This window comes from Mustelus asterias, chromosome 17, assembly GCF_964213995.1.
Source record: "Mustelus asterias chromosome 17, sMusAst1.hap1.1, whole genome shotgun sequence".
In the NCBI taxonomy this organism is placed as follows: domain Eukaryota; kingdom Metazoa; phylum Chordata; class Chondrichthyes; order Carcharhiniformes; family Triakidae; genus Mustelus; species Mustelus asterias.
In genome coordinates this window covers 43,286,903-43,314,459 of record NC_135817.1, presented here as the reverse complement: position 1 = coordinate 43,314,459, position 27,557 = coordinate 43,286,903, and the positions used below count along the sequence as shown (strand labels likewise).

The 27,557-nt window shown below is 38.5% G+C and overlaps 1 protein-coding gene across 3 annotated transcripts in view; it reads right to left on the bottom strand.

The window, feature by feature from the left end:
- Window positions 1-27,087, bottom strand: part of zbtb20 (zinc finger and BTB domain containing 20) — a 345,434-nt gene extending 318,347 nt beyond the window's left edge. For all 3 annotated transcript variants that reach the window (XM_078232540.1, XM_078232543.1, XM_078232541.1), the window contains exon 1: window positions 26,818-27,087. The gene's annotated coding sequence lies outside the window, so the exon portion shown is untranslated. The remainder of the gene's footprint in view (window positions 1-26,817) is intronic.
- Between the last annotated feature and the right edge of the window lie 470 nt (window positions 27,088-27,557).

The window sequence follows — 27,557 nt, the reverse complement described above, 5'->3', positions numbered from 1 at the left end:
ATAGAAGGGAAGTTGTTTCCACTGGCAGGTGAAACTAGAACTAGGGGGCATGGACTCAAAAGGGGGAGCAGCTTTTGGACTGAGTCAAGGAGGAACTTCTTCACCCAAAGGGCTGTGAATCTGTCGAATTCCCTGCCCAGTGAAGTAGTTGAGCCAACCTCATTGAATGTTTTTAAGGGAAGGATAGATAAATTTTTGAACAGCAAAGGAATTAAGGGTTATGGTGAGCGGGTGGGTAAGTGGAGCTGAGTCCACAAAAAAAAATCTTATTGAATGGCAGAGCAAGCTCAGGGGGCCAGATGGCCTATTTCTGCTCCTAGTTCTTATTATGCGATTTTTACTCTTTTTCAGTTCAGTTTGATTTAATAAGATCTCCATCCTCAAATCCAAATAATAAAACTACTTTTGGTTACAGCACAGCAGGAAACTATTTAGTTCATCGTGTCCATGCTGATTCTTGCTTGAATAGAGAGGCACCAGACAAGATGGGCAGAAACCTTGCTGTTAGCGCAAAGCAGATATGGCATACGATGATAACTGACACTGACACCCAGATCTATAAACAGTATTTAATGAGGTCTTAACAACTACATTACCAGGCTGCTGTAAGTAGACATATTCAAGTTTTATTCGCAGTTCAGAATAGCATTCACATGCGGTCAATTATCATTTGAACTGGCACTGTCCATTAGTGCAATAATGAGTCAGTTTTTCCCATCTACATCTCTGCTCAATGAATATTCTGAATTTTGATCATCGAACACCATTAACTGCAAGACAGAGAAAACCCTGTAACATGATCATCCTACAGCTGAAGAAGATTGGCTACACATAAGCAACTATATAAGCATAAAGACACAAGGAAATGAAAACGTAAGCAAGAACTAATATGTACACGATGAAAAGGTTTTTAGAAACACTAAAATACTTTTTTCCGGATTAAGAATCAAAAAGTATACAAAGACATAAAAAGCTGTGAAATAAAATAAATGCCCTGTGTCTGCTTAATCTATCTTTAAATCCTTTGCTAAAGAAAGCTATTCAGCCTAAAAGTTCACATTCCTCCACATGAATTATTAATGCATACACATGACAATATATGTTCTATTTTTATCATGCTCAAATCATCCAAAAACCTCTGACTGTAAAAGGAGTTTGCTTCAATTTCTGGGAAACTAGGCTAACTCCAACCACACATACTCATTAACCTCCTTTCTTTTCCTTAGGCCTGTAGCAAAGTTTTGGTGCTTCAAATTGTTGCTAATTTAATTCTGCTTCAATGCTCATGTCAGATTGGAGTTCTGAAGCTTTGGTTGCATACACAATTCCTGTTTATCCAGCTATGTTCCTTCGCTCTGGCACTGAACACACTGACATCCGAAGACTCTTAAGCATTTGCATTGAATGATTGTTTCCAAGCATCAAAGACCCCTTGTTCTCCTACTGTGACTAAAGGCTATTTTAAAATTTGTAAGTTCAGATGCTTGGGAGGATATTTGTTCTTTCGCACAGGACTTTCTATAGTGGGCAGGTGAAAGGGAAATGTTGCTCGAGTTTAAATATTCAGTGAATTAAGCTTTGCTCATTGACACCATTATCCAAGTTTTTAATGTTTTTAAGAATCATACTTCATGGGCTGAATAATTTGGCCATTATAATGAGAAAAAGTTGAGATTTTCACAATTTCAAAATGTTGACTCTTTAGAGAATACATACGTCAACAACTATACTTTTAGTACACATTGTATAACTAGGCAACAAGAGCGAGATCAAAATTATTTTTTGGGAGGATTTGAAGATTGGATAAGGAGGTTGTAAGATACCGATGAAAGCTCTGGTGCCAATAGCAAGCAGAGAAAGTATAATAGATCATTGTCAGAAGAATGGAAGTTCATAGTGGCAATTAGGTTGGGGAACAATCCAGGGTGAAACACGGCAAAGAATTTTAAAGTTGATGTGTTAGAAATCATAGAAATCATAGAATCCCTACAGTGCAGAAGGAGGCCATTCGGCCCATCGAGTCTGCACCGACCACAATCCCACCCAGGCCCTACCCCCACATATTGTTATCCGCTAATCCCTCTAACCTACACATCCCAGGACTCTAAGGGGCAATTTTTTTTTTTTTAACCTGGCCAATCAACCTAACCCGCACATCTTTGGACTGTGGGAGGAAACCGGAGCACCCGGAGGAAACCCACGCAGACACGAGGAGAATGTGCAAACTCCACACAGACAGTGACCCGAGCCGGGAATCGAACCCGGGACCCTGGAGCTGTGAAGCAGCAGTGCTAACCACTGTGCTACCGTGTTGGAGGACAAGGGACCAATGGAGGCAAATGCAATTGAAATGAGGTACCTAGTTTAGCTTTAAATAAAGTAACAGAATTCTAAATGAGTTGGAGTCTACTCAGGGTGAACTTTTGGAGGCTCACAGGAAGTGCGTCGGAGCAATCAACATCAGGAACTAGCAAAGGTACAGAGATGAGAATTTTGGTAGAAATCTTTGCGCAGATTTAGGTGATTGGTAGAAGGATAAGAGGGGGCATGAGGAAAAACTTTTCCAGCCAAAAACTACAAAGGGTTGTGAACATAGCCCAGTCTATCATCCACTGACTCCATCTACCACTTCCTGCTGCCTCAGAAAAGTAGCCAGCATAATCAAAGACCCCACGCACTCCAGACATACTCCACCTTCTTCCATGAGGGAAAAGATACAAAAATCTGAAGTCATGTACCAACCGACTCAAGAATAGCTTCTTCCCTGCTGACTTTTGAATGGGCATACCTTATTTAAGTTGACCTTTCTCTACACCCTAGCTATGACTGTAACACCATATTCTGCATCCTCTTCTTTCCTTCTCCCTGTGTACTCCATGAATGGTATGCTTAGTCTGTATAGCGCAATAAACAATACTTTTCACTGTATACCAATACATGTGACAATAATTAATTAAATGAAAAAAAGTGTTGGATGTGCGGAATTCACTGCCCAAATTGGTGGTTGAGGCAGAAACACTCAACTCATTTAAAAGTACCTGGGACTGTCCCTGATTGATCTGCATGGCTACAGACCAGGTGCTGGAAAATGGGATTAAAATGAGCAGCTGGTTTCTTCTTTTCACTTTTTTTGGTCGGTTCAGATACAATGGGCTGAATGGCGTCTTTCTGTGCCATAACCTTTTTTTTGGTTCTAAAGGTAGTGGCATAATTTTACACGGTCTTCGTGGGACTTTAGATTCAGAGTTCTAAATCAAACCCAGAGACAAACAGACCATCAACATTATAGAAAGGATGATCGAATCAGCACCACGCTTTTTTTAAAAAAAAACAACAGCTGAACATAATAGTTTTGATTGTGTTTTAGTTAAACTGGAGAATATGCTGGATCATCCATGAATGGTCAGGTATACAACTTTACAGCACAAAATCAATAATGGAGTCAACAGGTAGTGACAAACGATTTAAGCAGGATGCTATTGGCATACATATAGTCGTTGATTGTTTAGTTACAAATATCATCTCCAAAAGCCACTAGATTTATGAGGAATTAGACTTACTTAATAGCATGGAACCTTGCGGAATACCACAAGTATGATCTGAAGATAGATACTAGGACAAGCAGAAGTAGAACTACAGTGTCATGGAGGTCAACCACAGGGTGAAGAATGGAGTTACAGTATTCAAAATAACAGAGAGGCCAAGCATAATGAGAAGGTATAACACACCGAGGTCCCAATGATGCCAGATATTACTGGTGATCAGTATTTATAGGAAACTCAAAAGGGAATTGAAGGGATTTGAGTGGTGAGCAGTTGGAAAGGTGAATGCAAAGTTTTATGGCAATAATGTGCTTTTGGATACAAAATCTACCTTAAACAATTTATCAGATTTAGCAAGAGAACGTCAATACAGATCTACAATAATTTACAACTGTGCTACATAAACTGTGCCACAATTCTGGTAATAGAAAGTGGCTATATTTGAAACTTAAGTCATAACAAGCCCATGTCCCCCTCCACAACATTCGGTATTCAAAAGCTTTTCAGTTTTCCAGCTCTTTTTGAAGCCGATCAGTGTTTTTTTAAAAAACGTTGGCATCAATGATATATCAGTAGGAATACAGTTTCAAATAGAACTAGTTAATTATCCAGTAAACTGATTCTCTTTGTCACACCATGAACATTCCCCCACCCCCTATTTTGACAGATTTCAAATACTGATGAAATTTGAAGTTCAGAGGTGATCTTATGACAATAGCAATACAACAGAGAACTAGTCAGAGTCGAAAGCTCAAATCTCAGCTTTCATGATCAAATTCATTGGGCAGATTTTGGAAATGGATCAGTTCAACCAATAAAGGGAGAACCAAGTGCAACTATCCCAACAAACTGTCACAATGAATCACACCCATGACCAATTGACTCCAGCAGATGTGGAAAAGGAAAGGAAAGTACCATACGATGCTCGAAAGGTGAGAAATAAAAGATGTTCTGCACTAAATGTTTTTTCTCATTCAACATACAGCTGACTACTTGAAATCAAAATTTAAACATTGAGCTTTTTCAAAAACAATAATCAGAATTTTAGTTAATAATTCCTTCATTGATTCTGCTAAATTAATTTATAAAACAAATCATTCATTAGTTTACACCCCCAAGCCAATATTTTAGGCAGCATAACATAACATTTGTGAGGTTGCTGTTTAATGATATTTGCGCCATGATCCATGTAAAATTTCGAACTTGCAATCTGTGAAGTGATGGAGCTGGAACATCACTACTTATATAAATTGCAGATACAGGTTTTACATAACTGCTGCAATAACAGCAAAATGTAACCATGGCAGCCAGTAATTACAGTAAATTTATCAACAAGAAATTACGAATGCCTGCTAGGAATATCACTGCTCCCTTAGTACCTGCAATGATCATTCAAGCCATTATTTGCTTAATATTGGCTCAAGTAAAAGGAAGGCAGAAAACTGTCAGCAAAATCTGTGCAGGAATTTGAACTGATATTTTGTATACAGTTGGCAATTTTGTATATTTACATTATGAAACCTTTGTGTCTACAATATGAATTTTCCATGTAAATAGTCTACTGTTTTTAAGCAAGCAATGCTCGAACAAAAAGTCTGGATGAAACCATTCCACAACAAAACTAATGGCTCATGGGGTTTGAAGATATACAATACCCATGGAACTTCTTTGAAACAATTAATGTTGCGGTGAACACTTGTGTTCTAATGAAATATATTATTCAAAACAGCTGACTTCCTGTGATGCTGGATAATCTTTTATCTGGAAATTGGCTGTGTTTTGTTGCTAATATTGTCTATCCCTTTAATAGAACTGCTGAGATGGCTCTAAAATAGGTGCACTAAAATCTATGAGAGATTAATTATTGTTGCTGGATGTTTTGCCAGATTGGTAACTGCTTGGATCCTCTCCAGGTTATCTCAATAACTTCTTTGGTCTTCAATTCTGCATTTCAAGCACATGCAAAGAAATCATTTTCTTGGATGCATCAACTGAATTTAGCTAGCCAAATTGTTTCAGTCAAAAACAAATCTATTTGACTGTTTCTCTACATTATTTGAAAAGCTGAACGGACCAATTTCAAATATGCAGATAAAATTTCATGAGCATTTTAGAAAAGCATATATTCATGAAACACAAGCAAATATGAGTGCAAAAGAGAAAAACACTTAGTGTCCTGGGATGCGTAGGTTAGAGGGCTTAGTGGGTAAAATATGTAGGGATATGGGGGTAGGGCCTAGGTGGGACTGTGGTTGGTGCAGACTCGATGGGCCGAATGGCCTCTTTCTGTGCTGTAGGGTTTCTAAGATTCTAAGATCTGTTGCAGCTTTAGTTGATTTTGAGTTATAAGTACTTCATAACTTTAAGAAGTTGTACCAAGCAGAGATTGCATGAAAATGAGTAAAATAGGAGGCAAAAAGACAGCAATACAATTCCAGAAACCCATCACATGTAATTTAATGCCTGCAAAAACCGTCAAGTTACAAACTCTTTTTCCCTGAGCCTGATGAGCATGGGAACAAAATACTTATAAGAGCATATTTCATAGTTAATATGAGTAAACAAAGTTGCTAAATGTATGTGCCCCAGTAGCTTATACTTTTACATGAAGGGCTTACAGACTTTGTGGTTGTAATGCCAGCAAAACTGTTAGTGCTCACCATCATTGCTGTGTAAAACTGACAACAACTTCTGGCATCCGTACACGAGCCATTGTAAAGGCAAAAATCCAGAAGCTGCTGTCAGTGAAATCCTATTCCTCCAGGGTTTGGAGGGTCTGCTGGGATGAGATTTGAGTACCCTCAATTTCCTGCAGGGTCTGCTGTTGCAATCTTTGCAGATGAAAACAACACAATTATTGATTTGGCATAGACTCTAACTACTGGCACACTACTCTTGCTGTAAAAATAATAAAAATGTTAAGTCTTGTTCACTCAGAGATAACTTGAGTGAGTAGCTGAGTGTTTAATTGTGTACCAAGTCATAATTACAAGTTGTAAAACTAATTTTATTGTTGTGGCATCTAATTTGCTCAGAATATTTTAATTAATATTTCTGTAAGTCTTATTCAATTTTTTCAAAGTTTATGATTCAAGTTTCTCTTTCAATCCATGTGCATTCCCCAACATTTATTCGTCTTTTTGTACAAAGGTGAATTACATTCCCTGCTTTTCATTTATTGCTTTTCTGTCTATGACAATTCAGCAAGCCGATTGGCTAATTAACCTGCCTGTTGCTGAATGCCACAGATTCCCTATAGATGGCACTAAATTCAAAGTGATTTGTAATAAAGCAAAACTTATGCTCTGGAGTCCACTAAATTTTCGTGGACAAGTTTTTTTTAAAGTAAGTGACGAGTGCCATACCTCTACCACTAACCTCAGAATCTGGACCTTTTGGGTTTCCTGAAGTTTCCAAAGGGATTTGAAAATTTGTCCAGAAATAATTTCCTCAGGTAAATTCTCAGTTTAATTTCAAAGAGAGGGATAAAGAGATCCAATTTCAAATAGCCCCCTTACAAGAAAATTAATTGAATTTGAAAGTTTTGGATGACTATCACCTGTGTTTAAGAGTTGGATTCTACAGTGCAGCAATTTTCTATTCCCACCTATGCCAACTGACCATTTCTAGATTATTCACTTGCTCAAGTATCAGCTTTCTTAAAATGCTCTTGTCCCTGAATACTTATCTTTATGAATCTCAACTCCCCACTAACACCATAAAACCCACTATGAACTAGTCACTAATTTCCCCAATTATTTATTGGGAATTCATCTACTTTAGCCACTCATCGCTTGAAGACACACCACTATCTCATCCCTAAATATCCATTATCCTAGCACCAGCCTATCCCCTTAATTTCTCAGTCCCCTCACTATAGTTTTGTTAGGTAACCATTTATCCCTAAATTCTCACTATAACCCTCCCTAATCAGCACACTTTCTCTCCCCATCCCACTGATATTTCTCATTTTGCCAGTCCCCTCATTGTTCCCTCACCTTTCAAATCTAATACTCCCCTATCAAATAATTTGCACCAAAAAACACTTCCTTATAAAAGTGCTCTGTCTTTGTAAACACTATGACAGACATTCAACTAGTAATACCACAATGCGTACCCTCAATTTCCAAGATGCAAAATTATCTTAAAGATAATGAAGCAAAGACAGTTACTTAATACTATGTGCATCTGACCTGGAACCAACCAAATAGGACATGAGAATATGTTATGTTTGGTTTACTGGTCAAACATAAGTGACTTGAATTTATGTTTCCCTAATAACTGGACTTTGTTGCCTTAAAGGAACAGATCTTTACCTTTGTTGAATGTGTTACTTATTGTGATGTGCAACTTTTGGCCTTTTAAAGAATGATACAACTTCATTACTCCCAGTGTCTTAGGATTTATTGACTATGTGACCTGTTGAGTGTTTCAAACATTCCCCGGTTTTTTCCTCAGGAGTTATAGAACATAGAACAGTACAGCACAGAACAGGCCCTTCGGCCCACGATGTTGTGCAGAGCTTCATCTGAAACCAAGATCAAGCTATCCCACTCCCTATCATCCTGGTGTGCTCCATGTGCCTATCCAATAACCGCTTAAATGTTCCTAAAGTGTCTGATTCCACTTTCACTGCAGGCAGTCCATTCCACACCCCAACCACTCTCTGCGTAAAGAACCTACCTCTGATATCCTTCCTATATCTCCCACCATGAACCCTATAGTTATGCCCCCTTGTAATAGCTCCATCCACCCGAGGAAATAGTCTTTGAACATTCACTCTATCTATCCCCTTCATCATTTTATAAACCTCTATTAAGTCTCCCCTCAGCCTCCTCCGCTCCAGAGAGAACAGCCCTAGCTCCCTCAACCTTTCCTCATGAGACCTACCCTCCAAACCAGGCAGCATCCTGGTAAATCTCCTCTGCACTCTTTCCAGCACTTCCACATCCTTCTTATAGTGAGGTGACCAGAACTGCACACAATATTCCAAATGTGGTCTCACCAAGGTCCTGTACAGTTGCAGCATAACCCCACGGCTCTTAAACTCCAACCCCCTGTTAATAAAAGCTAACACGCTATAGGCCTTCTTCACAGCTCTATCCACTTGAGTGGCAACCTTTAGAGATCTGTGGATATGGACCCCAAGATCTCTCTGTTCCTCCACAGTCTTCAGAACCCTGCCTTTGACCCTGTAATCCACATTTAAATTAGTCCTACCAAAATGAATCACCTCACATTTATCAGGGTTAAACTCCATTTGCCATTTTTCAGCCCAGCTTTGCATCCTATCTATGTCTCTTTGCAGCCTGCAACAACCCTCCACCTCATCCACTACTCCACCAATCTTGGTGTCATCAGCAAATTTACTGATCCACCCTACAGCCCCCTCCTCTAAGTCATTAATAAAAATCACAAAGAGCAGAGGACCAAGCACTGATCCCTGTGGCACTCCGCTAGCAACCTGCCTCCAATTCGAAAATTTTCCATCCACCACCACCCTCTGTCTTCGATCAGATAGCCAGTTACCTATCCAATCGGCCAACTTTCCCTCTATCCCACACCTCCTCACTTTCATCATAAGCCGACCATGGGGGACCTTATCAAACGCCTTACTAAAATCCATGTATATGACATCAACTGCCCTACCTTCATCAACACACTTAGTTACCTCCTCAAAAAATTCAATCAAATTTGTGAGGCACGACTTGCCCTTCACGAATCCGTGCTGACTATCCTGGATTAATGCGCATCTTTCTAAATGGTCGTAAATCCCATCCCTAAGGACCTTTTCCATCAATTTACCAACCACCGAAGTAAGACTAACCGGTCTATAATTACCAGGGTCATTTCTATTCCCTTTCTTAAACAGAGGAACAACATTCGCCATTCTCCAGTCCTCTGGCACCATCCCAGTGGACAGCGAGGACCCAAAGATCAAAGCCAAAGGCTCTGCAATCTCATCCCTTGCCTCCCAAAGAATCCTAGGATATATTTCATCAGGCCCAGGGGACTTATCGACCTTCAGAAGTTAATCAACTTCTGACGAACATCTTTTATTAGTTACACGTCAAGTTCCTGTAGCTGTATGATGCTCCCAAAAAATGGCATAAAGGTGCAATGGTAATTGTCAGTCCTGAGAAATTTTGACCAATTTTGCACTAAAGCATTTGAAAATTATTTATATTTAAAATGAATGAAAAGTTCTTTAATATATTGTGGTCAGAGACAAAGCTAAGTTTACATATCAATAAATCAGATATTCAATGTGTTCATATGACATGGGGCAACCATTATTCTGCCACAAATGAAAAATGGGGGAATTCAGAATAAAAACAGAAAATGCTTGATGCACTCAACAAGTCAGTTAAAAACAGTTAACATTTTAGAAGGAAGGCTGTTGACCCGAAACATTAACTCTGTTTTTCTCTCTCCATCGACGTTATCTGCCCTTTTAAGAGTTAATTCTCTATCATGCTCCCTACAACATCTATAACTTTTACTCATAGCTCATTCATTGAAGCCCAAGATTGGAGGTTTATAAAATTGCATGCTTGGCAGCAGGGAGCTAGCCAATTTTATTGACAGGCTTATAGGTGCATCACTAAATGGAAAAGAAGTTGGAGCAACAGCCCCCACCACACAACATCCTTTGCCCCCACTTCCACCAGTCAGGGAATAACAAAAGAAAGACAAAGTTACAATGAACTTTGTAGAATCCGAATCTCTGCAAAAAAGCAACAAAAGCTGTGGCAGATCATTACGAGGTAAGGGCTGTTTGTTGGTCAGATTCAAGATGAATTAAAAGCAATCATCTTTCATCTGATTAACAAGAACAGGGTAGTCTGATTTATTATCCTAAAGGAGGGATTTTAAGTCGTGAAAGATTTGAATGTATGTGTGAAAAATTGCTGTACAAAAACCTTATAAAGTTTTCACATTTCTATAATATTTAATAAATTTCTAATGAAAGCTTCCATGACATCATGCTCTCTGGAAAACACAGGACAGGTCTGTTATCTCTGCCATGGACTTGAGACATTCTCAATAAGGTTATACCAACGATCTGAGAAAAGGTTAAAACCAGGTTCTCGCGAGGAAAAAAACCACTTTCGACAGGAAAAGGAAGAAAAAGTTTTTTTTTAAAGTTATCCAAGCTGGCCAGTCTTCTTCAGACGGAGGAAGACTGGAAGATAGAGCACCCCAAGCATCTCACTTAGCTCAAAAATACAGAACAAAAGAAGAGAGGGTTTCAAACAAACAAGAGAAAGCTACAGAAATCCACTTCATCCATCCGTTCGCCCTCCAGGACTGGTAAAACCATCCTCAACTGTACTTTTCCTGCCTTAGTGGCACAGCAGCAAGTTCCCATTTTCACAAAGTTAGCAGTGGAGTAGCGCAAACTATCCAGTAATTTGTGCCAATTTGAAGTTCACTCGATATATCTTACTCACCAAAATTGTTCACATTAAATTGTAATTTTGACAGTAAATTCTGGTTCAATAGATGTTTGAATCATAAGTGTGGCACAGTTAATGATATATGTTTGTACAATTTCTGACAATCAACTTTTGAGGTGATCAGAATCATAGATTAACGTACATTCCAATTCTCTGTGCCAGCTGGAGATATGTGTTGGTTAGGCCTTTGTATATTATTCTCCAAATTTTAAAGGTGCAGAAGTTGTAAAAGCTAATTGGATCTACAATTATTCCATCAGGTGGTGCAATGAGTTGAGGGAGTGGGGAGAGACAATAGGAACATAGACCTTACAACTGTACTCAGAGACTGTGAATTACATAGAATTTACATAATACTGAACAAAACAATTCCATACTTGGCTTAAAAGGGAAGAGATGCCCATAGATGTAATTCTTCCAAGTCCAGATCCTAGCTCGTGCAAAATAGAATTATCCAATGTGAAGCAGTATTGTATAGGAAATGGTGTATGATAAACAGTCAAATTCAAAAATATTGACGATTGGTACCTCATTTTGATCACAAATTGAATTGAAATTATTGAATGACTCTATGACAGCAGGATCAATGTGTGAATGACCGACTCCTTCTATTAATTATCTTATAATTCTGATACTGGACTGAACAAATTGCACCTAATCACCATAGCAAAGCAATGATTTACTTTTCATTTCAGTTGTGCAAGTAAAAAACTTATAGATTTTATTTTACTGCTTCACACTCTCGTTCCTGATACTGAGAACTTGTGCCTCTAGTTTAGTACCTGGTTTACACAGAAATCCAGTGGGTATAATTTGAGTTCAGCAAATTAATCTGCATCATCAGACACAATAGATCTACTTAATTTATTACTCTGCGTTGCATCCTGTTGACACACAGATACTCACAACTAATACGTGCATTTTAGCTGCAGCATACGTACAAAATATTTAAGAACCGTCTCAAATTAAATATCAAAACTGTAGATTAAACTGGATGATGTTTAGGGTCTAGAGTGTTGCTGCAGCTATCCAACCTATTCCATTGCTTCAGCCTTGTAGATGGTGGAATGGCTTTGACGGGTTCAGGGCATGGGCCATTTGTCACAACGTACTCAGTTTCTGTCCTTTTCCTGTAGACAATATTATTGTGACTGGTCCAGTTCTGCTTCTGATCCATGGCACGCTCCAAGAAGTTAAATATTCAGGAGGGCTTATTGTTGTTTCTGTCGGTGAAGATTATAGGAAGATGGCCGCTTTTGTTTCATCATCAAGCACTTGCATCATAGGTCACATACATGGCAATTATCAGCACAATTTTGGATGCTTTCCATTGTGGGATGACATAAACAATTTAATTTTCAAAAGAATTGTGAATGAAACTGAACTCAACTGTCAAAGAGTCCCACTCCACATCTTGAGGCAAAGGAAAGCTCATTGACCAACATAGTTGGAATGAGGGCACTTCCACGAACTTGTAGTCATGTCCTGTTGGTCTTCCTTTGCTAAGATACCAGCTATTGGAGTGGTTTCTCCTATCTCCCTCACTGACCTCAGAAAAAGATCACAACAGGAGGAGCTAATTTGGCCCCCTGCCTACTTAATCATTCAATAAGATCGTGGCTGACCCGATTGTGGCCTTCTCTTCTTGCCTGTTCCCATACTCCTTGACTGTCTTGTCAATCAAAAACATGTCCAACTCAGACTTGTACACATTCAATGACCCAGATTCCACTGCTCTCCAAAGGAAGAGAATACCAAAGGTAAATGACCCTCAAGAAGAAAAAATCCTCATGTCTTAAATGTGAGACCCCTTATTTTTAAACTGTTCTCGACTCCCTAGGGGAAATATCGTCCCAGCATCCACCCTGCCAAGTCTCCTCAGATTCTTTTACGTTTCAAGAAGATCACCTCTCATTCGTCTAAACCTCAATGAGTACAAGCTTAATTGCTCAACCTTTTCATCCCAAGAATCAGCCTAGCAAACTTCGGAACTGCTTCCAATGCAAGTATATCCCTCCTTAAGCAAGGAGACCAAAACTGTACGTGATACTTTAGATAAGATCTAAATAAGGTTCTGTACAGCTACAGCAATGCTTCCTTACTTTAATATTCCATTCTCCTTTCAACAGAGGCCAACATTCCATTTGCCTTCTCAATCACTTGCTGCATATGCATGTTCACTATTTTGTGAATCATATACCAGGGCACCCATCCTGCACCACAGATTGCTGCAGTCTCTCCATTCAAATTATTTTCTGTTTTTCTATTCCTTCTGCTAAAGATCACATTTTCCCACATTATAGTCCATCTGCCAAATTTGTGCCTAGTTATTTAACCTATCTATATCCCTTTGCAGATTATTTCTATCCCTCTCACAACTTATTTTCCTATCTATCGTTATATAGTCAACAAATTTATCTACCATTCATACAAGTCATTAAATAATTGAGACCCCAGCACTGATTACCATAACACTCCACTATTTATGGTATCCCAACGCAAAAAGAACCATTTATTCCAACTCTCTGCTTCTTGTTAGGTAACCAATCCTCTCCCTACACTCATATATTACCCTTCCACACCATGAGCTCTTGTGTGGTAACCTTTTATGTGGCAACTTAGCAAATGGTCTATTGGAAATCCAAATACACCACATCAAACAGTTCCCTATTATCCACCCTGCTTGTTACTTCCTCAAAGAACTCCAATAAATTAGTCAAACATGATTTGCCGCTCTTAAAATAATTTAGACTCTGCCTGATTATAGGATTTTCTAAATGTTCTATTACTTCGTTAATAATGGATTAAGGCATTTCCCTACAACAGATGTTAGACTAACTGTAATAAAGTTTCCTGCTTTCTGTCTCTCTCCTTTCTTGCATAGTGTTGTTACTTCAGTTTTGCCAATGGTGTTCAATGTCATTTCTACTTGGGCATTGTCAAAAGAAGCCAAAAGTTTATCTCGCCTCTGGTATTCAGCTCACATATCCATGTTTGGATCAGGCAACTGAGGTCTGTGGCTATGTGGCTTTGGCAGAACCGAACCCAAGTATCTGATATTATTGGTATGTAGGTGCTGTTTGATGGCAGATATTACCAATAGTGTCATCACTTCATTGATGATTGGGAAGAAACAAAGAAAATATTAAATTGGTACAGTTAGATTTATCTGGCTGTTAGTGGAAGAACATACCTGGGCAATCTTCCACATTATGGGGGTGACCAGAGGTCTCACGGCTAGATTGGACCAGCTTATTTGGGGAGTACTTATCTCAGCCTGTTGTCAGAGTTGAGAGATTTTGCTGTGTAATGCAGCACATCCAGCTTCGCAATGCCATAGAAATCATAGAAACCCTACAGTGCAGAAGGAGGCCATTCGGCCCATCGAGTCTGCACCGACCACAATCCCACCCAGGCCCTACCCCCACACATATTTTTACCCGCTAATCCCTCTAACCTACGCATCTCAGGACTCTAAGGGTGAGTGAATGGAGTGAATAAAATTGAAATAGACACTGGCACTTGAAGACGCAGCATAGTAGGATAATTCACTCCACGCTTCTGTCTGAAAATACATCAGCTGGAAGTACTTGCTTGAAAAGGTAGAATATTCAGAAATTCCTCCGCCTTTTAGTTGCCTGGTTGTCTATACTCAAGTATATATGGTAGGGCAACTATTTTGCTCCAAGTTGTTACCTTTGGGTTAACTTTACTGCTTTTGGTGCTTAGTATTCTAGTAGGTTGGTCGAGTACCTTCATGAAATTGATACCTCATTCTCAAGTAAGTATTGTCCTGCTCCTGCCATGCATCACTGCACTCGTTAAATTAAGATTGCTTTCCTGGCTTGAAAGATGTGAGGAATGTGTTGGACCATGATTTTACAAATTGTAGAAGTATAAATGCAGTTGATCACAGCCAACCATGCCTCATTAATGGCTCCATTTTTGTTTGTCAAATCTGTTCTTAGATCTGTCCCAATGAGCACAATAGTTTCTTAACATTACACATATTTTCACTGTGGAGATGAGACTTTGGAATCACAGGAACTATGTAGCAGTTATTCTTATCAATGCTAGTGTGAAACAGCATGTCAGTAACAGATAGGCTGGTGAGAAAGAGGTAAAGTAGGCTATTTCCTCATCTTTGTTCATGTCGGCTCAGAGCTTCAAGACTTGGCCTGTTGAGAGTATTATCAAGCAAATTTTAGAGATCAAGTATTTTACTCATAGTAACATATATACTTTGTTTCCCTTGGAGATTCTTCCAAATTATGCTCAACTTGGAGGATTACCAATTGGTCAACTGAGGTGGAAGGTAAGTAATGATCATCAAGCAGTTTTCTCAACATTGTTTGACCTGAAGCCACAAGACTTCATGGGCCCAAAGTCTATGTTGATGATTTCCAGGCCTAAACCCACTCAAATATATAGCAATGTGCCACCACTTCAGGTCGGCGTATCTTGCCAGTGAAACAGGTCATTGGCAGATAGATATCATTCTACAAGAACAAAGTGAAACAGTTTGTAGTCCCTAAATGTTAAAGAGAATTTGACATGGTCAACTTAGTTTAGACTCCCCAAATCTTGCCCCAGTATGCTGTTAGGGCCAGTTAATAGTTATGAGTTTATCTTTTTTTTTTTAAAAAAACTAGTTAGCACAAAATAGACAGAGGCCATTTGACCTCGAGTCTTTTCTGCCATTCAGTTATGTGACTGATTTATACCTCAAATTTAATCACTTGCCTTTGCTTCTTTTCCCTTGATACCCTCACCTTGCAAATAAAACCTATTGCCTTATTTTGAAAATTTTAGTTGATCCAAGACAGCTTTTTTGGAAGAAGAGTCGCAGCTTTTCACTTCACCTTGTATAAAAAGGTTCCCGATTTCCCTCCTGAATAGCTTAGCTTCATTTTTATTATTCCCTACCAGAGGAAATAGTTTTGCTGCTTCGACCCTTTATTATTTAAATACCACCTCAATTAGATCATCCTCAACCTTTAAACTCAATGGAACACAAGCCTGTCATGTAACCAGTTTTCATAATTTAATCCTCTTACGCCCTGGTAGCATCATGGTGACCACAAGACTTCAGAGAGCATTGAGAAGCTGTAGTACGAGACTGGAGCCACACGTTAAACCTGACTTGTTCGGGATAACAGGTTCCCTTCCCCAAACATTGGTGAGTCGGCTGGGTTAGGGTTGGGATTGACAGCAAACTGAACCTTTCAAACATTATAGATTTATTGAACTCAATTTTTAAAAACGTTGAACTCACAACCTCTGGGTTGTTAATTCAGTACATTAAGTACTAGATAGATTGTTTCTTTCTGTCCGGTCTCTTTCGTGCAACTTTTATTTTATTCTTGCAACTTTTATTTTATTCTTGCACTGTCCTTTGTTTTTATACTGAACTTTGTGCCTTTTTAAAAAATATTCATCCACCCAGGATTCTTCTCCAAGCCAGATTTCCAAAAGAGACAGGAAAGACCGGACACACTATTTCTTGATTCCAACCTTCCATAAAATCTTTGCCCTGATGTTGCAGAAATCACTTCACTCAACAGATATCATGCGCCATTTTGTTATAATTTCAGCCTAAAAACATTTACTGCACAATATGGCATTTCAAAATGAAATGGGACACATCATAACTCATTTGGCCTTCAGGATCGTGGACTATTAAATGAAAAATTAGGACATAAAGCTAAATACCATGTATGTTGGAAATCTAAAAATATTGGTAACACTGAACAGGTTATCAATCGAGGAAACAGACAGGATATTTGGGTAAGGATGTTCTAAGGAAGGTCCAATCTGTTCTTTTCACAGATGCTGCCCTTTTTTAGGTCAAACCAAATAAACAAACTCAGATTAAGTCAGGACAAAGTAAAAGGGGCACATGCTAACAAAGAAGGTTCCATACTCAAAAGCTTTTGCCTTTAAAAGCAGAAAAGCACTAGGAGCACATGCAAGATAGAGGGATGTGGTTGTGTCCTTGCATATGAAACAAAAAAATTAGCATGCAGGCACAGGAAGTAATTTGGAAGGCAACTGGAGTGATGGTCTTTATTGCAAGGGGGATAGAGTATGAGGTAGAGAAGTCTTGCTACAACTGTAGAGGGAATTAGTGAGACCACACCTAGCGTAGTACTGCATACATGTTTTGGATCCTTATTTAAGGAGAGATTGTCTTGCATTTGGAAACATTTCAGAGCAGGTTCACTAAGTTGATTATGGGGTTGCCTTTTGAGGAAAGGTTGAACAGGTTGGAATTTATAAGAATGAGGGGGGATCTTATTGCAACATAAAAGATTTTGGCAGAGTAGATGCTGAAATTATGTTTCCCCTTATAGAGGAAATCTATAACCAACACAGTTTCAAAATAAGGGCTCTCCAATTTAAGATGGAGAGGATGAGGAATTTATTCTCTTACAGGATCATAGCCTTTGGAATTCTCTATTCCAGAGAGCAGTGGAATCTGTTAATAGGATCCAATCCAGTTGGTGGAACCAAAACGAAGAGCTTTTCTTTTTGACTTTATTTGATTTATTCAGTCTCTCAGTTCTCAAAGTTCTCCTTCCACACTCCAGTGAGCCAGATATCCCCTACGTGCTCAAAGACAACTAATGCCCATCAGCTGTTTCTCTTAACTGTGACAAAGTAACTGATATTAACAAACCTCATCAATGTAATTGATAAGACATTGAGTGTGTCTGGGTCATTGAATCTATTCAAGGTGGAGTTCGACAGATTTTTGATCTACCGGGGGTTAAGGGTTATAGGCGACAGACATCAAAGTGGAGTAAGGCCACAATAGATCAGCAATGATCTTAGTGAATGGTGGAGCAGCTCCATGGGTTCAAATGACCTACTCCTGTTCCTATTTATGTTCTTAAATATCCACATCATCATTATTTTGCTAGTCATCATTGAGCTGAAGCTTAATTAGACCAGCTGTATCAACAGTTACAAGAGCAACATAGTTACAGCAGCTGGATACTCTGCAATGGGTGGCATATCTTCCGGTCACTCAAAAATTAGCAAGGTTCAATCTCAAAATGCAACAAAATACTTATTAGTAGGGTAGATGTGTACAGTTGTAACACTTACAAAGCTCAACACTGATTGGTTTTCTTTCCACTGGTCTCTACATCTGCCCTGCCGTGCCACTAGAACATTGTGTTTACAGTATGGACTATTAACAGGATGCATTTCAACAACTGGTTAAGCCTGTCTTAACAGAAAATCTCTCCCCCCAACTTCTACAACCAAGGAAATCAAGAGAGTGGCAATGTTGGGGAACACCAGCTCCAAATGTTCCTCCAATTTAAACACCAACTTGTATTGGATAACTTATCACCATATTTTGTTGTTGCTGGGTTAGCATCTGGAAATTCCTCCCAACACCAGCTGAACAATTGCAGCAGCTCAAGACAGCCGATCATCACCTTCAATGGGTAATACATGCAGCCTTGCTAGTATCACTCATACACAGAATCACTAATAATAATTTTAAAAGTGTGTATTCACTCTACATATTAACCTTAAATCTGTCATTTTTTTCCCCACAATTCTTGAAATGTCAATATTTATAACGAGGAGGGTCAACATTTTAAGGTAAAACAACAATTAGAACTCAGAAGAGGGACCAAACCAAAAGCCAAGTGAGGGACTCGAAAACTGCCAATGAGAAACTGCTCATGACTTCTGAAACCAATTACAAGTTTGTTAAAATAATTCACTGGCAAATCAGATCAAATTACTCAAAACACTTTTTGAAAATTAATTCAACAAGTTTAAAATTGCTGAAGTCCAAAATAGAATTTTTAAAAACTTCAAGAAATTACATGTTTCACGATAACAGACTATCTTTACTGGATGGTATCGCTCAATGCTTCTTGAACGTTTTATTTATTTCAAGGCCTGAGCCTAGCTTAAAAGCCTGGCTGTCAGTTGGATATTTTTCCACAGAACAGCTGGACAATTACCAAACTGGAGTAGGACATGAACCCATAACCTTCAGACTCAACTGAGAGCTACCACTGAGCCAAATCTGACACCTAACCAACTGATAATGGGTTTTTTTAAAAATGGGGAAAGGCCTGCCAGAGACAATGAAGCTGCAAGCAGGTCAGGGAGAAGAGAAACATGTGGAAATATAGCGCAGTAGGTGATTAGATATCCCCAAAATAACCAAGGACAATTTGAGCACCATTCTCCTAGGTTCCTACTCCCCAAAGTCTTTTACCAATCCAAAACATCCATCTTCACACCACTTCATGCCCCCAAACAAGACTGCTCCCCCTCCCCCGACCATGATCAAAATCTCCTGGTCACCATGGACCCCAGATTTCTGCTCACCTCCACTTCTCAGAACCCTCTTCTCAAACTCTTCAACTGCAGTCTTGGAGCTTACTTGCACCACCCAACAATCTTGGTCATAACACCCCATTCTTACAAAATCTCCAAACCATCATCAAGAATGTCCTGGGAAGTCCAGTGTATTCAAAGTATTCCAAATTTCAGTTACTTCCTACTTCTTGCTTTAATGCTTTATTGTTAACATGGCTCACTACTGATTCACCTGATCAATGCAATGGCATATTTATATATTATTTTACTTACGAGCATTTGGTTTCTAATTTGAATGAGGTGTTCTGATCTTCCAAATGCACAAACAAATGAGTTCTCAACCAGTTTGGACTGCAAGGGGAAATTTGTCCTACTGAAATTCTGAAGCTTCAGATGCCATGAGAACAATCAAGATGCTGCTGAATTTGTTCCCTTTGGAGATAGCTATATTGCACATTATCTACTGCACACACAAATATATAAATTTAAAATGTGTATAAAATGCTTCACTACTGATTGTAGTTTTAGCATAGCATTGTACTATCTTATTTTACGCACAATTCTAATATATTATAGGATGGCTCAATGAGTTTTGCAATATAATACTGGATTTCACACTCCATTCTGTTTGAATCAACATGTGAGGCAATATATTTTCTGCAGTAAAGTAGAGCTGCTTGCTGTGTTACTAGTGGTAGAATGCACTATCGCAAACACAAAAAGGAACTTTAAATTCCACAGGTGTGAGGTCTACCTTTTTGCATTCCATGGGACCTGTAAATTTAAATGTTAAAAAGCCAGTTGTCCAGCATTGCATGAAGTGCCAACATTTGCATAGGAGACTGAGGGCCTCCTGTGGTAACACTTGGTACTAAATCACTAAAACAACAAATGTTCGAAAAACATCAAAAGTTCAATATTTTTAAACTGTCAGATTATGGGCTAATACACTGAAAATAACACTTCTCTCCTGCAGTAGCAGCATCCTTAATGAGATAGCACACAAGTATACGTGACAATTGTTTATAAAGCAGGATTGAAAGCAATCAGGGAGAAAATCATTATTTTGACGGATCTGTCACCCTGGTAAAGGGATAAAAGGTTCTAAGAACCAACAGTGTAGGTAGTAGATAAAAATACAGTGAATAATCCACAAGGTACAATTGTTGAACCAGAATCAGAATTTCATATAACTGGTGGTTACAGAAATCTTACAATAGGATCAATTTTATCCCTATGAACACAAGAACGAAATTAAACAGAGGGAAATTCCCTTGTTCGAGCTGTTAGTTGGCACGTCACCTATATTCACTCAGAATGGTGTACGCTTTAAACACTAGCATAATACTCTTCAACCCATCACCTGGAAAACAAGATCACACATTTTGTGGTTTTAATGGTTCAGAAGATATGAAATATCTTCACATTGCCAAACTGAGTGAGGCTAATAAGTTGCTCTGGAAAACCAGATGACTGTTCATAGTCCAATGTTTTTGATACGTCTTCAACACTGCGCAGTACTGGCCCACGTGGCATCCCCACCTTATAAAAGTTTTAATTTTGTATGTAGAGCTTGAGATTGGAATTACAGGTATGCCCTCTATTCCCTACAACGTATTTCAAGCTATGCAGTTCTTTCTGAAATCATTCCAATTATTTTGAGTTAGCAGTTGCCAAACATATTTTGTATTTTTCTGTTTGTTTAGCTTCCAATATTTTATGAAAACCTTCAACTTGGAGTCACATCTGACTCTCCAGGACATCAGAAACAACCAGTAGATACTGAAAATAACTTCTTCCTCCAGAACAGTGAATCCACCTGTTCAATCTCAATTAAGTCTGGAAATGTTGATGAAGAAAGATTGTTCTTTTGGGTAAGACAAAAATCAGATTTAATCACAACAATAATTAAATCCTAATGGAGTCTACTAAATCAGTTCTTCAAATATAATTCACAATAGAAGGCATTTTTATACACAGTTCACATTCAGATTGTAAAAAGCAAATTTATTTTTTCTCATACACCTGAAAGGAGTAAATTAAAAAGGACTACCCACAATTGCTGACAAAACTCAGAACTGCAGTAAAATAATTCTTAGATAAGACCAGATATGGTTAGAAAAACGTGTAATTAATATAGTGTAACTGATTAGTGCAATCAAAAATAGAAACAAGCAAGAATCCTGAAGATAAAATTTTGGATTTCAAAGATAGATAACCAGTTTTTTATTTTTAAAACTGTGTTTGACACAAGAGAGAGAAAATATAAAGTATTGGGTCATTCTGCGGTTGCATTTTGCGTTCACTGGAAGCTCCTCCTCCCTCCACCATTCTCACATTCCAGCCAGTAATATGTCAAACACTGACATAGATTTAAGATATTCCCCATCTCTACAAGGAATAGATTAGAAGTGTGATGGAATACCTCCCACTTGCCTCAATGAGTGCAGCTCTTAAACGCAAAGCTTAACACCAGTCTGCATGATCAGCGACACATCCCTCCCTAAAAATGCACTCCTTCCACCACAGGTAAACAGTGGCAGCAGTGTGTACCATCCACATGGTGCACTGAAAGCAACTCACCAAGGGTCCTTTGACAGCACATTCCAAACTTGTGACCTCTACCACCAAGGAGAACAAGGGCAGAAGTATAGAAACATCACCAACGACAAGTTTCACTCCAAGTAACACACCTTGACTTGGAACTATATTACTGTTCCTTCACTTCACTGGGTCAAAATCCTGGAACTCAGTAGCAGCACTGTGGATGTACATGCATCACATGAACTGCAATAGGTCAAAAAGGCAGCTCACAACTACCTTCTCAACGGCAATTAGGGATGGGCAATAAATGCTGCCCTTGCCACTTATGTTTACATAACAAAACTTACTTTTCCTCAACTAAAAGTGCAAGGTAGTGTGATCTGGCAACAATAAAAAAGCAATGCTTAAATTATAGTCTCCATGGAGAACTTTTAACCTAGTAAAAGTTCTGATCTAGAAATATCATACATAGCTATGTGGTTGTATTCACATATATGGACAATATGAGTGACATACTTCTAGACTTTCAAGGATATTAAATTTTTAAAACTAACAGCTTCTTTGTTTGAACTCAACAATAATTGGTTAACTTAATGAAACCATGTATTATTCATCTGAAAATGAACCCAATGAGAAACCCAGGATATCAGTTTTGGTTATGTAGTACTACTCTCACTTCAGAATTGCAGAATGTTCATTCAAACCCTACTCCAGTCTTGAGCACATACTCAATACCGTGCTGTTAGAGATGCCAGCTTTCTGATTAGATGTTAAACTGAGAGCCATCTGCCTGCAACGTGGACGTAGAAAAATCCCATGGCATTATTGAAGTGCAAAGGACTTTTCCTAGAATCTGCTAAAAACATATTTACCCTAGAACTATTAAAAAAGTTTAATTAGTAATTTATTTAATTGCTGTTTGTAGGATTTCGCTGTGTGAAAACTGGTTGTTGTGACTCCCTGCATTACAACTTTAAGGTACTCCATTTTCTGTGAAATTCTGAGGTTTGAAAGTTGCCATATAAATGCATTATTTTCTTTGTCTTTTCTTAGATTTAGAACAGAGAACAACCCAGTCTGTAGTGAAAGGCAATTTGGTCAAAAAAAAAGCAGAGGAAATGAAATTCTGTTCAAGTAAATCTAACTGAAATGTGAATAAAATTGACTTTTAAAAATAAAATCAGAGAAACATACAAATAGTCTAAACAACTCAGATTTTAGAAATACGATTTGCAGATTGAGGTTAGTGTCAGCTAGTTAAAAATCTAACCTTAAAAGAGAACGCTAAAAAAAAAGTCTGGAGACCTAGAAGGCTAAAATCTTTACTACTGCCTTTGTACATACAAACCAGTTATCAACCATTCTGTAAAGGACATTATATCCTCATTACAACACAGTGTTTTGGAGCCAAGTATTTGGAGTATACCAACAACAAGGTGTGTGCACAGTAGGAATATCCTGGATCATGAAACATATCATGAAGAAATGAAAGAGCCACAAACTGGTAAACATGTGCCAAAGATAGTTTTATGAAAATAATCTAACAAGGATGTGCAAACTCATCTTCATTAATATCTTATTTTTGTGGCAACAGTACGCAAAGAATTGGTTAGCGTATAGACTTTTTAAGTCATGTGCTATTGTCTGAGCACCACGAGTGAGGGCGTCATCATTGTTACTACAATCTATGCAACTGCAATTATGTTAGCGTACATCAAGTTTGTTTTGCAGATTTCAGCAGGCATTGGTTGTTTTTGCAGAGATATGTGAAAAGTTATTTGATACTGGAGAGTGGTTCTCTGAAATAAAATACATTAAAGAGCATTCTCTTCATTTCAACCATTTCTTTTACCCAAGTGAGGAAATAAAACAGTTAAAAATGGAATGTTTCCAAAACATGAGATAGTTGGCTCACATTATGTGCCATAAACACCCAGAAGTTGGTGGCAAGCTTTTGCAGAAGACTCTACAAGTCAATCTACAGCAGTGTTCACAATATCCCCATTTTGTAAAAGTATCGAGCTGTCTGTTTCTGCTTGGGTTTATTCTCATGCATAGTATATAGCTAAAATCAAATTCTTGACAAACTGCAAAAAGGATCCAAACAATGGTGCATACTATCTGTCCACAAACGTGGTATTTTCATTTTAAGCATAAGGTCAGCCATTAGTTGGGATGCAAATTATTTAACATGGATTCCAATAGTAAAACATACAAGATGTATAATTTTCTTTTCTTTTTGGGCTTTAACCTCAAGCACAGGAAATGTAGGTCACATGGTATGTAAAAACTTTTCAGTTTAAATAACTCGAGCCATTTACAGCTGGAAGGTCCGTATTTGTAGATTGAAACACCGATGAACAAATTAATGTCAAACTCAGAAGTTCTGATTCTGTGACAATACATGCAAATAATTACCTTTACAAATAAAGCTATAAAGGGGCAACAATTTCTGCAAGGTTGAAATCAAATTCTAGGAGAAATTAATACTAAATTAAAGAGAACAACGAGGACATTGGAAATTGAGCTTTGAGAAATGTTTTGAGAGCAAAAACAAAATTGAATTTTGCACTCAAAATTCGTATATGGGTGGGGGGGTGTTACTTAGCCAGCTGCAAATTGAGTTTTTTCTTAAATTATAGATGTACCCATGCTTATTTAAATTGATTTTATCTTATTTAAAAATTGGATCAGGAATTCCCTAATAGTCTCATTGCAGCAGATCTGTTAAGCTAAGACATCTACCTCAACTCAAACGGAATCAAGTTGCAGGTGAACAACAAAAGACTGAAGTCTCTTCAACCCAAAATGGTGAGTGTTCTGTCACGCATTTTTCAACTTTTTAGAAGTTTCTACCGTGTCAAATCAGTGTAAAATAAAGAATCTGCAGAGTAACCGTTATTCAGCTTATCACATGCAAATAACTGAATTTTTAAAAAGCTTCTCCATGGGGTGGGGGTATCCCAGTTCTTGTGTTTAGGTTTTCTTATTAGATAGCTAATGTCTTTGGGTTATCTTGTGTATAAATCAGTGTAGGACAGAAAGCACATTCTAATTTGGAAGTAAATATTTGTAAATAAACAAAGAGGTACTGGAGGGTGGTGGGAAAGAGAAGAAATGGGAATCTAAGATTCTTAACATGGTGACTCGATGAGTTGCTTTTTTGGAAAGGCAGAATGTCGTTACAAGGCCCCATTGCCTTAAACATCCTTGCTAATCCAAAACTTTGTCAAGGTGGGGGCGCCATATCATAGGAAGAAATAATTTTCAACTTGTTCATGTATTTGATATTTTATAGTTAACAGATCTGACATTAAAAACTTTTTTCTAAAATTCACAAAGTTACTGATTTCCTGGTACAAGCTTAAAAAAAGCATTTATTGTAACAGTATTCATTTGTAACAAATCTCCATTTGAGAAACAAAACCAAAATCTACGTTGCAATATTTTTCCATATTTTCTTTATTTTTATGGAACTGTTCATTTCATTTCAACCTATTTAAAAGGATATTGTTACACAGAAATTGAAAATATTCATGTTTTTGCAGCAAAGATTCCATGTGTGTTTTTCCTCACTATATATGGCAATTATAAACAGTGTTTTATAATTACAGGATTTATAGAGAAGCAAAGCCACTGATTTCCTAGAATTAGTTTTATTCCTTATGGCCAAACAGTAATACACATTGCTGCCCTTATAGGTGGTGCACAATGTCTTAAACTTCAAAAAAAAAACTAGTTAGACAACATCTAGTAATATGCAAATAATGACCATTTGTTTATTAAAAACATCAATGTTTATAGATATAGGTATAGGCACCAAAATAATGAGCAGCCTAGAAATGTTGCAAAATAATCAGAATGATGTGCGTTTCATATACATGGTGAAACAGTTTAAAAAGATGTAATTAAATATGGTGGTTATTATTTTAACAAACAAATCGAGAAAAAAATCAACAAGTACTAATTTGACCTTTTTAACTAAATCAGGCAAACAATAACTAGTTTTGTCATTTGGGAATTGTTCCAATGTTTTATTTTATGTTTTACATTAAAATATCCAATTATGAGGAATTCACAAAAACATTGCTAACAAACTGCAATATTGGTTGACTATGGTTTCAACAAAACAATCTTGGGAACGGTGTGGGCCATGACAACGGTAGATTTCAAATATTAAAAAATAAACAGAAGGGTGACAAGTCGGAACTATCAAAGAGCATTTACTACACATGAAATTGCAAATACAACTTCATAAAAACAAAATTGGCACAATTCAGTACAACAAAAACAAAGCTGATAAAACAGTTTGCGTTTTCCAGGATATATACGTAAGCAAATGACAGTTAAAAACAAAACATTCCCCCTCCCCTGATGAAATTAATTATTTTTTCAGAATCGTCAACCTAACAGTCTCCAGATGAAAACTACTTGCATCTTCTGCAGCTGGGGCCTGGTAATGCACTTCCAGACTTTTACCAAACTGTTAACATTTTTTTTACTCTCAGCAGACGAAAAACAGCGAAGTGTGTGTTTTTCCTCCACTAATACATTGAATGTCAAACGAACAAAGGAATTTAAAATTCCCACTTCGACCTGGATTTATTTTTTTAAATATCCCCCCCCGCAAGCCACCCTCCCCTCTCATACCCACCCAAGCCTCCATCACCTTTTCCCTGAGGGCACAATTGGGGGGGGGGGGGGGGGGCTGTGGAGAAGAGAGAGAGCCTGGGCTCGAAACAGATACCAGACCATTACAACCCTGAGAAAACCTCATAATTCACTGAAGCGACCATCTAAAGTCGCAAATTAATCTAAAAATGTTCACTTGATCGTGATGGCCAAAACGCGAAGCCAACAAGAAGTTTCCAAATTATCTGACAACGCCACAGTTATTTTTTTTCCAAGAAGTCACATACCTTACTTGCCCAAGTGCCAGGATATATTCCCAGAAATAAAACACATTTCCAAAGTAGACACTTTGAATACTGTATCCATCTTCTGTATACACAAAAGACAACCTAACATGATAACCAGACATCCAACCCCCGAGACTACAGTGATTGGTGCAGCGTCGCACCAGCCCGGGCTGCCGCCTGTTGACCAGATTGATTGGTTTTAAGGTAGGTCCGAACTCCTATTATGTAACACGCTGCTCCGCCGGTTGGGACTCGGGCCGCCGTCAATCACACGCTCCGACTAATCAATCACTCTTTGGCCAGGGAGTGGTGGGGGGGGCAGACAACTGCGCGGCAGCTCCCATTGTCTGTCCGACCTGTCAATCACTCCAGCCGGTTGGGGAGGGGGTAGGCCGGCCGGCTCTGTCACCTGTCAATCAGCGCAGCCGCGGCTCCGACTGGCTAGGCCGGCCATCAATCAGGGCTGGCGCAGCTCCGATTGGCTCGGCCGACCGTCAATCGGCGCGGTCGCGTTGCTGATTGGTCGGGCTGGCTGTCAATCAGCCCGGCGGCCAGCGCCAGCCATGTCAATCAGGCGCAGGGCGCGGGCCATTGGCCGCGCGGGACGTCAATCGGTGGTGGACATGGCGAGTCTTTAATTTTCTGACAGCAAGTTAGGTCGACGCGCCGCCCGTCGCCTGTTTTAGTTTCTACGCATTTTGTGTTTTGTATTATGTCTTCTTTTCTCCCCCCTCCCCCCT